Source organism: Papaver somniferum, chromosome 7 (assembly GCF_003573695.1).
Source record: "Papaver somniferum cultivar HN1 chromosome 7, ASM357369v1, whole genome shotgun sequence".
Taxonomy (NCBI): Eukaryota; Viridiplantae; Streptophyta; class Magnoliopsida; order Ranunculales; family Papaveraceae; genus Papaver; species Papaver somniferum.
Genome location: NC_039364.1, coordinates 16,207,756 through 16,224,174, shown reverse-complemented (window position 1 = coordinate 16,224,174; position 16,419 = coordinate 16,207,756). Strand labels below are relative to the sequence as shown.

The following is a 16,419-nucleotide window of genomic DNA, read 5'->3' as shown; positions in this document are numbered from 1 at the left end:
AAGCCTAGAAGAGGGTAAGTCACCACATAAGCTCCTGATTTTGCTACAGCTCCAAGAAGAAAAGTTCACTGTATCACATAATAACAACATTAGGCACTTGAACTAGCCTAAACACAAAGATGATAATTATAATATTATCCAATTGACATAACACAAAGGAATTTAGGAAGTTGTACACATACATTTATCTCCGCAATAGAGTTAAAATCATTGAATTTTAATTGTTTCTCCAAATCAGAGTTGTTTTCACTTGCAACTACAAAACCTAGCTTCAGCAACATCTGCTCCTCCTTCACCCTATTAATCAAAGACTTGATAAGTTTCATTTTGAAATGAGCATTATGTATCAGTTTCAACTTAGAGATAACATATAATATCTGCGAGATTGTGAGATAGCATTATATAATATTCAACTTAGAGATATCATATAAAACAAATCTGGATCGAACTTAAAACAATCAATCAATAACAGATAACGCTAGGCATGAGCTCAGTTTGAAAATCAAAGAAATAAAATTCGTATCAATAGATGGGTAACAGAGATAATAATTCACTGATTTTGAATCTGAAAACCAAATTTCGATCGAGATAAGAGATTAAGATATAGATCGAACTTTTTCAAGAACCCTAAAAAAATTCTTATAATTTTCTTGAAATTTGTTAGTGATTTTCTCTCAAAAGTATGATTAAGGTGAGATTATAACAGGATTACTCTGGAAATCAAACTTTCAAGAACATATACAGGTAGATATTTGCTTGAATCGCTTCGAAAATCGTAGTATAAAATTCGTAACAACAAATAAACTTATCTGCATGTCGATTTGATTCTGTAGATGAATCTTCAGGTGCAGTTGATCTTCTTCATCTTCCATATGATCTCTCTCTATCAGATGTGGTTGACCTTCGTAACAACTGAGACTACAGAGGAATCGATGGAGAAGATGAAAAAACGGTGAAAAAAACCTAAAACTACTTCATCTTTGTTGCAGTAGAAGATCTAAAGAAAAAGATGAAAATGAATCATAAGAACCCTAGAATATTTTTTTCTCTGCAAACGAGAGAGATAAAATGAGAGAGAAAGAAATTTGGAAAATGAAAATATCTACCGACATTCCTCTTGTATTTATTGCAAAGGGTAGTTTTGTCAATAAAAAAATACATTAAATAAAATTATGGGCCAGATCTGAAGATAATTTGATATTTCGGGCCTAGCAATATCATTTTCCTAAAGTATGGAGTTGATAGTGGAGGATCCATTTTGTGGGGCTTCTAAATATTGAACCCATATAGTAGGGTGGTTCTAGTATTTTTCACTATAGGGAATAAGGTATTAGGCCAAGCCGCAAGTAAACGCACATCCTGCCGCTGTTGAATCTCCATGGCAGCTAGCTAACAGTTTGATTTTCAAGTTCTAAAAATTTGATAGCATTCTATGACTCTTATCTTGTGATCACAAGCTTTAGGATAAAATCATGCACCCACGGTTTATTCTTCCATCTGGTTTCAGTTACTAATTTTTAGAATTGTAATTGTAACCTTAATGTTTTTATGTATGGGAACGCCGCTGGATCTGACAAATGAGGCCTTTCTTAATCGGGTACTGCCAACACAAAACACGTCAGGCACAATGTGTATAGATTCCCTAATGAGGCCTGCTCGTTGATTTGAAGAAGTAGAACATGGCAATACGGTCTAAAAAACCAAACGGGATTTTCAGCTTCAAGTAGTAATATTTTTTAAGGTTAGTCCCATATTGGACGATGCAATTTCGAGTTTCTTGTGTGTATTGTCTTAGGGTTGCACTGCTAATTGCCAATTGGCAATGGATTGGATGCTCAATCTAATAGTCCTACATGGGCTATCAGCTATCATTTGTGATTGCGAAATCGAAATCACAAAGCTTTGGGTGCTTTGCAGATCTTCTTTGCCGAGCCTCTGGTTGCTGGGCAGAGCCTTTCCATCTGTTGCTGATTGGTTTTTATTTTTTCTCGTTTGCTTTTTTTTTTCCTTGAAGAAAAATATGATAATTGTTAAGTGCCGAGCCTCTCCATCTGTTGCTGATTGGTTTTTTGCTGTCAGATTAGGTTTGATTCTTATTGTTTTAAGATTTGACTCCAAGGAAGTGGTGGGAATTGCCCCATGGTGCATTTTTGCTAGACGGAACAAAGCTAAAAATTAGATGAGGGACATTCATTAGGAAAGCAAGGGGCGGGTCTAAATGCAGGTGATAGAGAACTAAGAAGTTAAGGTCGTGAGTTTGTTATATCCTATAAGAGTTGAAATGCCTGATACTGTTTACTATATGAACAGTTTCCATCACATACAAATAATGCATGATGGCTGATGCATCTTCTCGTGGACGGACGTGCAAATTGGTCCTATAGACTAGTCATTGCCATTAAAATGGTTATCCACACAATTATTGTCGTCCAAAATAATTGGTGATCTAGTTTACATGAATCATACCAATCAATCTACCAAAGGTAAATTATCACCGGTTAAATCAAAAGCCACAATAAAAACTTTCATAACATTTTGAGTTTGAAACAAACTACCTTAAATCCACACTGGCGATTGATTCAAGAAGTCCAAGTACTTCAAAATCTTAGCACTTTAAATCAAACCAATCTCTTAAATTCCTGTTTTCAAGTGATTGCAGAGTGGAATGAATGCAACTTGTGGTAGGAGTGAAAAAAGGTGAGATTTATAAGGGGATTTTGGTTTGGGAGAACGATAGGGTAGGTTTTATAGTGCAAAGCTTATTTTTAGTCCCACGTCATTCAGAAAATGAAGTTGTGAGGGTATATAATTCTGAGAAATGAGAAGATTAGACACGACCTTACGACCAGGGCGTGATTAATGGTGCACAGGCCTATGATGTATATATGATATGTTATATGATCGTTCTCAGCTTGTCCTTTGGACTGCTGTGATGGTCGTGTGGTTGTCTGACAGAATCCTCAAACATTTTTTGGTTTGCTTTCAGCATTATAGTCACTGCTGTGGCAGTGGTAGAGCTCAGCTTTCTTTGCTAGCGTCGCTGCTGAGCCCTCTCCATTGGTTTTTTTGCGAGTCGTTCAAGGCCTGAAAGCTGTAAGAATTCCTCCTCTATGGAAGCTCACATTTTGGCTAACTGTCACATTGTCAGGTTTCATTGACCTGATGAATATGTCAGGTTCCATTACAGTTAGAGGCGAACACACTAAAGTATAAGCTGAATACAGCGGAGGCGAATGTGGCCGCTTTAGAGACTATATTTAAATAATCCCTGACTCCAACAAGAAACTTTAATTTCGTCAACTCCGACCCAAAAAGAAGGTAGTTGTGTTGCATTGAACGGTTAGTGATATAAGTATTTTTGTCTTTTGGGGGGATTATAATATTTTCTCTTAATGAATGTCACTCCAGACATGCTGCAGATATCAGAAGACTTCCTTGATTCAAATGTCTTCTACAACTACAAGGGACATCATTAAACAAACGCTAACGCTCTTCAGTGCCAATTATCTGGGCCTGAGTCCGTATAACAAAGGAATTGTTGGATTCCATGTTTAAAACCAGTATGTACTCTAACTTGGTAATCTTTTTCAGAAACATTTACTTCACAGAACAAGTCTACTGTGCGCTAAGTTTTGCCTATCAGTGCTGCTACTCCTAACTGCTTAGAGATTATAGAAAACACAGAAAATTGAGAAAATTAAAGAGCAAATTGAATATAACCCAGTACTTTTTGAGCCTACACTCTACAAGCCACAATCAATGCCCAGAAATGTCTATGAAGCTTGCATGCACAGCCATTAATTCCTGTTCTATGACCCGCTATTTAGGCAGCCAAACGATACCACGAAAATAATGTTAGTAACAACAATCAAACATTTCAGATATCTGATTAGCACCTAAAGTTCAAGAATCGAAATTGAAACCACAAAAGACGTCTAAGAGAAAAACAAAGAGTCCAAAAGTATTACAGAACTGAGAGTGCATACACATCACTAGTGATATCAATCAATTATAAGATAGCTACTGATATTCATTTCAGTTTAAAACTGTTAAAAGAAGAGGGGCACTCTTCCTGTGATTTAAGTTGTTTGCAAAACCCACAAATCAAAGAGGTATGAGCACGGTCACATTTGGGTTGCAGTTCCAACTCCCTATCTCCCTATGCAACTTCAGTTCAAGCAAGACTGACTTTCCCAATTCTACAACGCCCACATATAACTATAAGTGTCCCCCATGTCAAAACATCGAGTTGAATTCCATCTCAGTTAAATTCTTGCACTGTTGCACAGACAACTCCTTGATAGTGTTATTGAAGGTTATAATCTCACAAGTCAGGATCACAGCCCTGCAAATGTCTGAAATATTGGCACAAAGATTTGAAAAATTGCTCAGGAATCAATAAACATGCCCATCATGTGTAGACATCACAACTTGAGGTTCTGCAATTCAAACGAATCCTGATAAATTTAGACTTGATTTGTCAAAGAGAAAAGACTAATCAAACGTAACTAGTCTAAACTAATCTGTACATGGAAACACAAAGAAACCAGCGGCATCATGCGTCTTTACAATATACACAGTCTGAATAACAAAACAAGGATGCTAAAAAAGAAAAGAAATCAAGAGACATTGTTTCTCAATCTTAAGGTATAGAGGCAGACAACAAACTAAGTAACTTAAAAACCTTCCCAAATTACGTATAACAGACAATGAATAGGAGATGAACAAATTGCTCTTCAAAGACTAGTTCTGATCCAAGTGTCAAACATACCAATACTCTGCAACATAATATAGATCCAAAAGACTAAAGATGGATCTATCAATTTGACCAGAACATTATTCTTATTATCAGCGTTCATAATACTATGTCCTGTTCCACATCCAAAACTAAGGATTTCTCAATTAACATGCAAATTCTTAACTAACATCCTTCATTTATAGATCTATTCTGCATACACATTACAATTACGCTCATCTACAAAGCCCAAACAACAGGCAATGAAAACTCAAATACAGAAACTAGAAAAATAAAAGAACAGCAATGAAATAGGAGAATAAATTACTTTAACCATTTTCAAGAGTATCCTATAAACAGCTCCAAGTCAATCAAAACCCAAAATCAAATATCAACAAATTTGTGTTGTTCTTCAGATTTTGTTTCTTCTTGAATAAGATCAGGGTTCTACCCATGAAAACAAACATTCCAGAGAGGATGGACTTCACAAAAACAAAACCCCTGCACAAAATAAATAAATAATATTGAGGAGTTTACCTGGATGAACAGAAGAAACTCTTCAGTTGTCAGATGGAGGCAAAGGGTATAAACTTGAGTTTTGAGAGGAAAAATCATTGTGTGAGTAAATCATCATCAACAACACAAAGAGTTTCATCTTCGTCTTCATGCAGTTTCAGTAGAATAATCAGAGTAGAAGTAATAATAGTGTTCAGATCGGTAAGAGATGACAATATTGTTGAAGAACCCATCATCAAATCAAGAAAGAATTTTGACAGAAATTTCTAGATCTAGCCGGGGAAATAATGAAGAAACAAAGCTTTACTTTGTAGACGGCCGCTGAAGATGATTTTTAAGGACACCTCATGTGTATATATAAAAGATGGCTAAAATGATAATCCAACGGTTGGGAGATAGGAATTACATATCGATTAGGGTATTGTGTTGTAGTAGCCTGTTTGGATATACTCCAGAAGCAAAAGTCAGAAGCAAAATTATTTCACAAGCACGTTTGGATGCCAGAGAAGTCAGAAGGAAAAACATTTTACTTCATAAAAAGTTGAATTTTTATTTTTAGAAGTCATTTTGAAATCTTGTGCCCAAACTAACTTCTGATTTTTGTTGCTTCCAGAAATCAAAAACTAACCTTTGATGTGTGTTTCCAAACAAACTAGTTGGTGGTTCCGATCGGAATTTTAAATGAAAAAGATTTTAACATTCAGGTGGTATGTCAAACTGAGTTTGCGACGATGGGAAAAGGTCGTCAGCGACTGCACATGTATCGCCCAATATGGACTGAGACCCGCGATTCAACCACCACCGCCTAGTGATACAACCTTTGACAGTGAAAGATGTTGAGCCGAGAGGCCAAACGTGTGTGGCCAACAGCTAAATGCCCAACGAGTCTGTTTCAAACGGCTACAATTGCAAATCCCACAAATTCACCTCATTTTCAACAATTCCTCTATTTTCTACAAAAATTCTTCATACAAAACCAAATGAATCTTCTTCTAGTTCACTAAATGGTTAGGATTCTCAAAGGAAGTGTAAAGAATTAAAAAAGAAATCGAAAGGGTGAAAAATTACCTCTAGCTCCTGCAGCACAAAATTACCTTTACTCCATATGAGCTCCATGAAACTTCAAATCAAACTCTTTAACCAGCATGAATGAAATAAAGAAAACTCAAACCTTTTGATTCGTACATACATCAATTCCAATACGAAATTAAACTCAGAAACATCATCAGAAATCAATTCCAATACGAAATGAAATCCAGAAACATCATTATAAAGCAATTCCAATACGAAATTAAACTCAGAAACATCAGTAGAACCGCAAGATACTTCAACACCTTGGTGATGACTTCTTTGAAATAAGAATTGAAACGAATAACTTTTCAACCTGTGGCTGAATTCAATTAGTGGAAAGACTTTAAGTCTCCATAACTAGACCTTGGTTTAGCGGACTAGAACACGCTCATACTCTCTCGGCACCAGGGAACAACAACAACAATCTTGATTAAGAACTTAGATCTGAAAAGAACTTAATTATGATGAAAAACTTCTATTAAAGATGAAATTGCAAGATGTTGAGGTAAGAAATCTAGATCTGAGATTTAATTCTTCGTGAAGATGCATGTTAAATGAAAATTCGTGATGAAGAACAACATAGATTTGATGAATAACAGCAGCATGAGTTGTATTAAAGAAAATTAATGTTTAAAGAAAATAGGATCGATACCCTTGAAAATTTCAATTCTCAGTCCTGATACCATGATAATATTCAAATAATGAATGTCTACATTTGTACCGAGACGATTTGATAATCAATTGATTATAAAAGCAAAAATATATTATAATGGTGGGATTGTGAGTTTATATAGCTCAACAGTTCTGTTGTAAACCAAACAATGACAACCTCCTCTCTCACGTGTTGCTTGCACGTGTACAATTGTCTCATGTTAACTACAGTCTCACACTCTCTTAACACCACTAACTATTCTAGCACTCAGGTATAGTAGAACCTCCGTTTATTTATACTCTTGTGCAAGCACAAAATTATTAATATACAGAGGTTATTAATATATAGAGGTTGATTAAAGTAAGATTTCACAAATCGGGACTATGATTTGTATTAATATGTAGAGGTTACTACTATATAAAATATTAATATACGGAGGTTCTACTTTATATGTTATTAACGAGAAGAAGATGGAGATGCTACCAAAATTGCGATTGGGTGGTTAGGTAGTGGTGAAATTTGTGACAGAAAAGATATCAATGACAAGATGAAGAATTTAAAAAAATGTATGCAACCTAATCCTAACTAGGCAGGCTGGTTTCAGTGCTAAAACCAAAATCTGAGGAAGTTGACTAAAATTAGATTTGTTTACAGCTTTTCTTATGAGTTCTGCCTTGAAATCTTGAAGTCATTAGTCATTTAAATGGTTATGGTTTAAGTTCATAGTAGTTAATTTTCTATTTTTCAGCCTTGGGTATTTCAATTTGCTCTGCAACTCCTGTCACTAAGTTAGTCAAGTGTCATGGATATGGTCAAGAATTTGGGTTCATACTATAGGCTTGCTAGCTGTATAAATTTGACTACCATCCCTACAGAATAAATGAGAGAAAAAACATTTTCCTCGAATTTGTTGTCATAATAAATCATAATTTTGGACCTAATGATGTAACGATTTGTCTTCTCCGGTAAGATTTGGTAGGTAACTTAATAAACTTTTATCAAGTGTCTATCTCGCGCCCTTTACCCTTTACAATTGTCATGTGTTATCAAGTGTGATCAAATCAAAAGTAACAAACATGGGGCATGTTGAGGTCAATAAATTTAACTGTACCGAGCCACTCACATGGGTAATCCATTGTATGACATTCAGAGAAGGTCGACACATCTATGGAATTGTTACGACAAGAATGCGATTACTTCAAATTTCCCATGGATAATCATCCATCCCTTGGACTGTTGTAAGGGGAAAATATCGCACTTCTTATTTCTATGCGAAGTTGTCACTTCATTACCAAGCGAAGCCGATCGCACAAAGATGACATCACAAAGTCACACTAAAAGCATGAAGAGTCGTGCGGCAATGAAAAGTATGTGCGAGAAATATCAATGTGAGCGTGCAGGAATATCGCACGTTAGATCCGAAAATAGGGGCTTTATTAGCTGTCATCCACTACATGTTAGCTGTCATCCACTATGTAAACACCTATATAAAGAGAAAGGCAGGAGAGAGAGAAAAGAGGACATACTTTGTAGAGAGACATAATTTTGTAGAGAGAGACTTTATTTTCTTTATCATCTTCTTTCCCAAAAACTAGATCGAGAACTCCAAATACTCATTAATGGAGATTCTAAATGTAATATGATGAGTGCTAAAAAGTGCATATTTCTATATATTTTTCTTGGCATTTAACTCATCTTTTGTGCATTAATTCTACATTTTATCCCATATTCTGTATTTTCATTGTTTTCAAGAATAAATATTTTTCTTACTTAATTTTGCATTTTTAGGTAATAAATAAAGATTGGATGAGTTGCGGAGCAAAAAGAGCAGAAAAGTAGTGAAAAGCCAGGAGGAATTACGCAAGGAAGCCGCGAAGAGTGATGTGCGGAAGACCAAAAAAAGGATAGAAATGGGCTTGAAGAAGAAAGTTGTTCTTAAAGAAGAAGTGGGCTCAAGGTTTTCCAAGCCCAAACTCATTTCCCAAACCCATATTCTATACCCAAAAGCCTAAAACCCAAATCCATACCCGCTTGCGTCTTCAGCCGTCAGATCAGTTCTCAGAAGCATCCGACGGTCGCTCCCTTGCTGTGCATCGAAGTTTGATATCTCCGCCTTACACTACAGTACCTAACTCCATCAAGTACCGTTCGTTTCGTTGTATCTCTTCATCCGACGGTCGCTCATCGCCTGCCTCCGCATCGCCGTCAGATCCACCTACCATCTTCCCATCCATCGCTCCTTGTCACAGATCATCAAACCTCGCTGCACCCGCCTAACACCCAAGTATAGAACACCCTATACCCTAGCCAAACGCCCCCTAACCCAAAATCACTCGACCTCTTCTCCTCCATACCCTGTTGCAGAGAGCTGCTCTGCAACTCCATCACCTCCACCAGCTACACCTCGCTGAACCACACCACCCTGCCATCGCCACTTCCTCCACTGTCACCAAAAACCACCTACACGCCTTAGCTACCTCCCCTACCTCTATAGCCATCTAACTTATTGATTTTTCACCACTGAAACCCTAGGTGATAAATCAATAAATTAGGTGAGGCTATAAGACGCAATTGAAGACATGGAGAGGAGCAGAGAAGAGAGAATAGGCATGGGTCGACATCAATTCAGGGATTAGGTGAGTGGAACTTTCAATTCAAAAATTAGGGTTTGCAAGTTAGGGTTTCGAAATTTGGGGATATTTTGTAAAACTATAAAAGGCAATTGATGTGTAGAGAGAAGGGTGTTCTTGGTTAGCCGAGATACCCCCTAATTGGGTTAATTTCAGTTTAATTCCAATTTTAATTTCAGTTTTATCATGTGTTAGTTTCAATGCTAGGGTCTTAAGGAAGCCTTAACTTGCTATCCTGTGTGATGTGAATATGCATTCTTGAATGTTAAAAATGTTTAGGAGATAATCACTTTGGCATGTCTGCAAATTGCTCTCACAGTGGATGCCATGTATCCACTGTAGTTAGAATATCTCTATGTGGACACAGCCACCAATCATGCTAAACCAGACCATGTTGAGCCTTAGACTAGTTATACTTAGCCAGATAACTAGTGCTATGGAGCAATGTCTTATTGGGGATGATTTCTCTAGTGGAGAAACTTCTTAGACATAGGGCAGACCACATCTTAACCCATGTCATCACAAGAACAAGAATGTAGTCGTTGAATACATGGTGTAGGTTAGTGGTGGAATTAGTGATCCTAGCTCCCTTCATCTGCTTTGTTTGCTTTCACCACTGCTCACCCACTGCCTATGACCTTTGGTCACTGTCACTGTTTTTGTTACATTGCCTTGATTCTTCCTGCTTTGCTCACTCATCATCTTCACTGCCCTGTTCACTGCCTCTTGGCTTTGCTTTTCTCTTTACTGCCTTCTCATTGTTCTCACTGCACTGTCACTGCCATTTAGCTTAGGAATCTTCATGAACACACCCAAGTCCCTGTGGATCGACCCGTACTTGTGCACTCACTACATCGAAACCGTGCACTTGCGGTATCACTGTAGGCCTTAACTTTCTCCATTTTTTATACACTGTCCCCGGCCTACCAAGTTTTTGGCGCCGCTGCCGGGGACTTGGCGTTGTGTTTTCGAAGCATTCTTATTTGCTGTTCTCCTTGCATTTAGTTCATCTAGCCTCACTTGCATATTCATCTTGCATATTCTCTGCACTGCATATCTTGCATCATGCATTGCATTCTTGCATCTTAGATTAACTTGCTGCTTTAGTAGCTGCTGTGTAGTGCAGCTGAAAGAAACTGATCTTTGCTGAGTCCAGGTACCTGCTGTGAAGCCCAAATAGAGCTGAGCTGCTTCTCCTGCTGCTTCTCCTGATCCTGCTGCTGCTCCTGATCCTGCTGCTGCTATTGCTGCTGTGCTCCTGTTGCTATTCCCTGCTGCTGCTGCCTGCTGAAGCTGGTGTAAGATAAAGCCCAACTGGGCTGTAAGCTGCAGAAGGAGAAGAAATTGAACCAAGCCCAACTGGGCTGTAAGCTGCAGAAGGAGAAGAAATTGAACCAAGCCCAACTGGGCTGTAAGCTGCAGAAGGAGAAGAAATTGAACCAAGCCCAACTGGGCCTTGAGTGTTGAAGCCAAAGCTTAGGATGATCCAAAGCCCAACTGGGCTTTTGCAACCAAACTGAACAGCTGGGCTGTGCTTCAAAGGTAAGCTTAAACCCATTAAGAGAACCCAACCTGTAAAATTCCATTTTTAATTTGTGGGCTTGTAATAATTTTTGTTTTTCTTTATTTTTTATTGGGCTTGTAATAATTTTTCTTTTTCTTCTTTTTCTTTCTTTTATGGGTTTGTAATTATTATTGTTTTTATTTTCTTTTATGGGTTGTGTTAATTTATGCTAGGATAAGTTCAAAAAAAAAAAAAAAAAAAATTATTACTTTACTTGCTCCCAAATTCTAAAACCAAATTTTATTTTGCTCCCACATTAATAACCAAATTTTTCTTCTTCCTCCTTATCCCGACAAAACCAAAATTCTCCCATAAAAACCAAAAAGTTTTCCAAATCTTTCCCTAAAAACCAAAATTTTCCCATCAAAACCAAATGTCTCCCGCCAAAACCAAATTTTTCCAAAAAGTCCAATCCATTTTAAAAACCAAATTTTGAGCTTTGTAAACTCTTTACTTAGCCTTTGAGCCCAATCATGTCTAGATCTTGGTCTACAGTTGGGGACAACAAATCCCTTAGAGAACTTGCGCGTGGACATACTTCACGTTATGAACCTCTCATAGATCATGATGTCAATAGTCATAGGAATTATTATGGACATTTTCAAAGTCCCGAGCCTCAATACATGAACCCTAATGACTATTCACACATGCATCGTTTGCCACAACGTGAAAATGAACATTTTGCTAATGCCTCACTCACACAATCATCTCTTGTGGATCAATTAGAAGCTCGAATCGCAGCTTTAGAAATGCAATCACATGAGGAATCTGTCACATCTAATTTTCTTAGGCAACCTGAAATCTATGCATGTCCTGCATGTGGTAGTTTAGACCACCCTGTTGAGAATTGTCATATTTTGCATAATTTTAGGCAATCTAGAGAAAATCCAAGGTATGAAATGCCCATAAATTGTGAGAATGGTAGTCATGGGACCATAATCAATCCTTTGAGGGTTGCGATCAATCTTTTATAAACCCTAATGACCATGCACACATGTACCAATCACCACAATTTGAACATGAAGAATTTTGTACTCCCATGAATTTAGACTCCACCACAGAAGCTTTCAGACTCAGTGAGCAAAACTTCGATAGATCTACATCACGAATTCAGGCATATTTAGATCAGATTTTGCTTCACCTACAAAAGGAGGAAATTCATGAGGAAATGTATGTTGTCCCTAATGAAGTGTCTAGTCCCATTCATGTAAATGATGTTGAATATGAACTTAATTTAGAGGAACATGAATCGACTAACGACACCACCACTTTTAATGAGGACCAATATGCATGCTACCATGATGATGATTATGATGATTATGATGATGTGTTAGAAGAACATGAAAATATTGTGGAACCTGTTGGTTCAATAACATATGGCTTCTCGCCCTCGACCTTCATGAATGTTGTTTTTTCTAATACTCATTGTAATTCATATGATTTTGATATTGACATGGGATTCGTACAATTATTCTGTGAAGATGAGCATGACATAGGAATAGTTGAATCTTCTGTAGACACTAATGTTATTATGCATGAAAATATAAGTGATGTGTCTGATTCTCTACCTAGGTCACATTGTGATATTTCCATTGAATTGCCGATGCATGAGGACAAATCTGTTGATGATGTTGATGATTCTGAGTGTGAACTTGCTAATTTGATTGATGATTGTGAGCATGATGTGACATGTGTAGATGATTTAGGAGATTTTGATTTGATTGATAATGACGCACCTATTCTCCTACATGAGTCACAATCTGATGGCCTTCCACCCAACCTAGATTTGGTTTGTACCAATATTGTAAAACCAATTTTTCTGAGAATGCCTAATCTAGGTTTGGAACTGTGTGCTTCCCAAGTCCTCTTGGACCATTTTGCATTCAAATATAATATCTTTGAGGAACCACAGTTGGAAATTGCATGTTTGCCCGTCCCTAGCAAAGTTCATTTCGAGCTAGACCTTTTGCATGATGAACCCCCGAAACTGCGCGATTTTGTTTTCAAAATTATATCTTCTGTAAAATCCAGGTTTGGGGGTAGCTCATTTTGTTTCACAGCTTCACTTGCATGCCTACCATATTATTATTGTGTGAAGCTGTTGAAACCTTTACACTTTGTCTTTTGGGTTGATCCTCAACTCTTTAGATTGTTAGTGTATGGTGAATTTTTTGTATATAATCCAGTAGATAAAATTTCTTAAAAACCCTTTTGTTCCTTTTGTATATATTTTGCTAATCCAATATGATCTCGGCTGAAATATGTTGGATTTTTGCCTTGAATAACGGAGTTTTAATCGAGCTTTCGCCGAAATCGGGTATTCTCTCTCCTTTTACTCTACTCAGCATGTCCCTTTCCATATGTTGCATTTTAATTCTTTCCATATTTTGAAACATTGAGGACAATGTTTAGTTTAGGTTTGGGGGTATAGAGTAGATACCATGATAATATGCCATAATTGAAAACGAACTCCTTCTTCTTTTGAAAAAATCAAAAAATTCAAAAAAATTAAAAAATGAAAAATCATAAAAATGGAGCTCATTTACCTTGAAATGTTGACTCTTGTGCAAATATGTATTATTAGGAGTCTTAGTCTAGATATTTAGGCACCCTGATTCTAGCACAATTCACATAGTGATAAGAAATTTGCACGCGCACGATCTACCAATACATGTATGGCCTCGATCTTCAAGGTGTTTGATAGGAAGTTACGATTGCCAATCACTTTAGAATACTGAACGAAACTTGACTAGCTTGTTCTTTGGTTGGTTGGGATAGAAGGTGGAGGTTACATTAAGAAAGACAACCATCGAATTTAACTGGGTGCATCAAAAAGGGCTACCTCTTGCAAAGTGTCATGTAATCTTTTGTTTCCTTTTGTATATGTATCAAAAGTGTCTCCTTCAAAAAAAAAAAAAAAAAAAAAAAATATATATAATATATATAAAAAAATATCAGAAAATACAAAAAATCAAGTACTTATCAATTCCATCATCTCTTGTTCCAAAAATAAAAGAGAATAGTCAATGTAAATAAGAGTCATGTAAAGAGTCATCTTTTGTTGTTTCATTGTAATAAGCAAGGAGGGTGTATGCCATTGATGTACAACGCGAGTAATTGTGAAATACCTCCAACTCATTCACAATTCTCGTAAAGTCCGGACAGCTAGCTAGATTTCGACCTCAGTTCTTAGCCTGAGAAACTATCTCTTGGTGATTAGTAGTCATAACTTCAGATCTTTCTTTACACATGTGTAGATACACTTTACACTCTTATCACATGTTTTTTTGTTATCAGTGCTAGGATTGTGCCTTCGATAGCTAGATTGACATCTCCATTTTGCTGTGAGCTTAAACTGTTTTGCACATGTCACATTTGATGGAATCTGAGCTTATATTTTGACCTAGAACTTTGTAGGTACGTTCTAAGCAAACCTTCACGAGACTTCAACTCGTCCACTAGGGACACTTAGTGGTTTAAAAGGCTTAGTGCATACGCTAAATGCATTCGAGAGACCAGCGACAGTGGTATAGGTAGGATTTCCTTAGTTTTGTTTTACTTGAGGACAAGTAAAATTCAGGTTTGGGGGTATTTGATGAGTGCTAAAAAGTGCATATTTCTATATATTTTTCTTGGCATTTAACTCATCTTTTGTGCATTAATTCTACATTTTATCCCATATTCTGTATTTTCATTGTTTTCAAGAATAAATATTTTTCTTACTTAATTTTGCATTTTTAGGTAATAAATAAAGATTGGATGAGTTGCGGAGCAAAAAGAGCAGAAAAGTAGTGAAAAGCCAGGAGGAATTACGCAAGGAAGCCGCGAAGAGTGATGTGCGGAAGACCAAAAAAAGGATAGAAATGGGCTTGAAGAAGAAAGTTGTTCTTAAAGAAGAAGTGGGCTCAAGGTTTTCCAAGCCCAAACTCATTTCCCAAACCCATATTCTATACCCAAAAGCCTAAAACCCAAATCCATACCCGCTTGCGTCTTCAGCCGTCAGATCAGTTCTCAGAAGCATCCGACGGTCGCTCCTTGCTGTGCATCGAAGTTTGATATCTCCGCCTTACACTACAGTACCTAACTCCATCAAGTACCGTTCGTTTCGTTGTATCTCTTCATCCGACGGTCGCTCATCGCCTGCCTCCGCATCGCCGTCAGATCCACCTACCATCTTCCCATCCATCGCTCCTTGTCGCAGATCATCAAACCTCGCTGCACCCGCCTAACACCCAAGTATCGAACACCCTATACCCCTAGCCAAACGCCCCCTAACCCAAAATCACTCGACCTCTTCTCCTCCATACCCTGTTGCAGAGAGCTGCTCTGCAACTCCATCACCTCCACCAGCTACACCTCGCTGAACCACACCACCCTGCCATCGCCACTTCCTCCACTGTCACCAAAACCACCTACACGCCTTAGCTACCTCCCCTACCTCTATAGCCATCTAACTTATTGATTTTTCACCACTGAAACCCTAGGTGATAAATCAATAAATTAGGTGAGGCTATAAGACGCAATTGAAGACATGGAGAGGAGCAGAGAAGAGAGAATAGGCATGGGTCGACATCAATTCAGGGATTAGGTGAGTGGAACTTTCAATTCAAAAATTAGGGTTTGCAAGTTAGGGTTTCGAAATTTGGGGATATTTTGTAAAACTATAAAAGGCAATTGATGTGTAGAGAGAAGGGTGTTCTTGGTTAGCCGAGATACCCCCTAATTGGGTTAATTTCAGTTTAATTCCAATTTTAATTTCAGTTTTATCATGTGTTAGTTTCAATTGCTAGGGTCTTAAGGAAGCCTTAACTTGCTATCCTGTGTGATGTGAATATGCATTCTTGAATGTTAAAAATGTTTAGGAGATAATCACTTTGGCATGTCTGCAAATTGCTCTCACAGTGGATGCCATGTATCCACTGTAGTTAGAATATCTCTATGTGGACACAGCCACCAATCATGCTAAACCAGACCATGTTGAGCCTTAGACTAGTTATACTTAGCCAGATAACTAGTGCTATGGAGCAATGTCTTATTGGGGATGATTTCTCTAGTGGAGAAACTTCTTAGACATAGGGCAGACCACATCTTAACCCATGTCATCACAAGAACAAGAATGTAGTCGTTGAATACATGGTGTAGGTTAGTGGTGGAATTAGTGATCCTAGCTCCCTTCATCTGCTTTGTTTGCTTTCACCACTGCTCACCCACTGCCTATGACCTTTGGTCACTGTCACTGTTTTTGTTACAT

The 16,419-nt window shown here is 37.4% G+C and overlaps 1 long non-coding RNA gene across 1 annotated transcript; it reads right to left on the bottom strand.

The window, feature by feature from the left end:
- Positions 1 to 3,936: 3,936 nt before the first annotated feature.
- Positions 3,937 to 5,567, bottom strand: LOC113300546. Its single transcript, XR_003335830.1, has 2 exons — positions 5,273 to 5,567; positions 3,937 to 4,439 (listed from the first exon to the last, which is right to left on the bottom strand). It is a non-coding gene; the product is annotated as an uncharacterized LOC113300546 (long non-coding RNA).
- Positions 5,568 to 16,419: the final 10,852 nt, after the last annotated feature.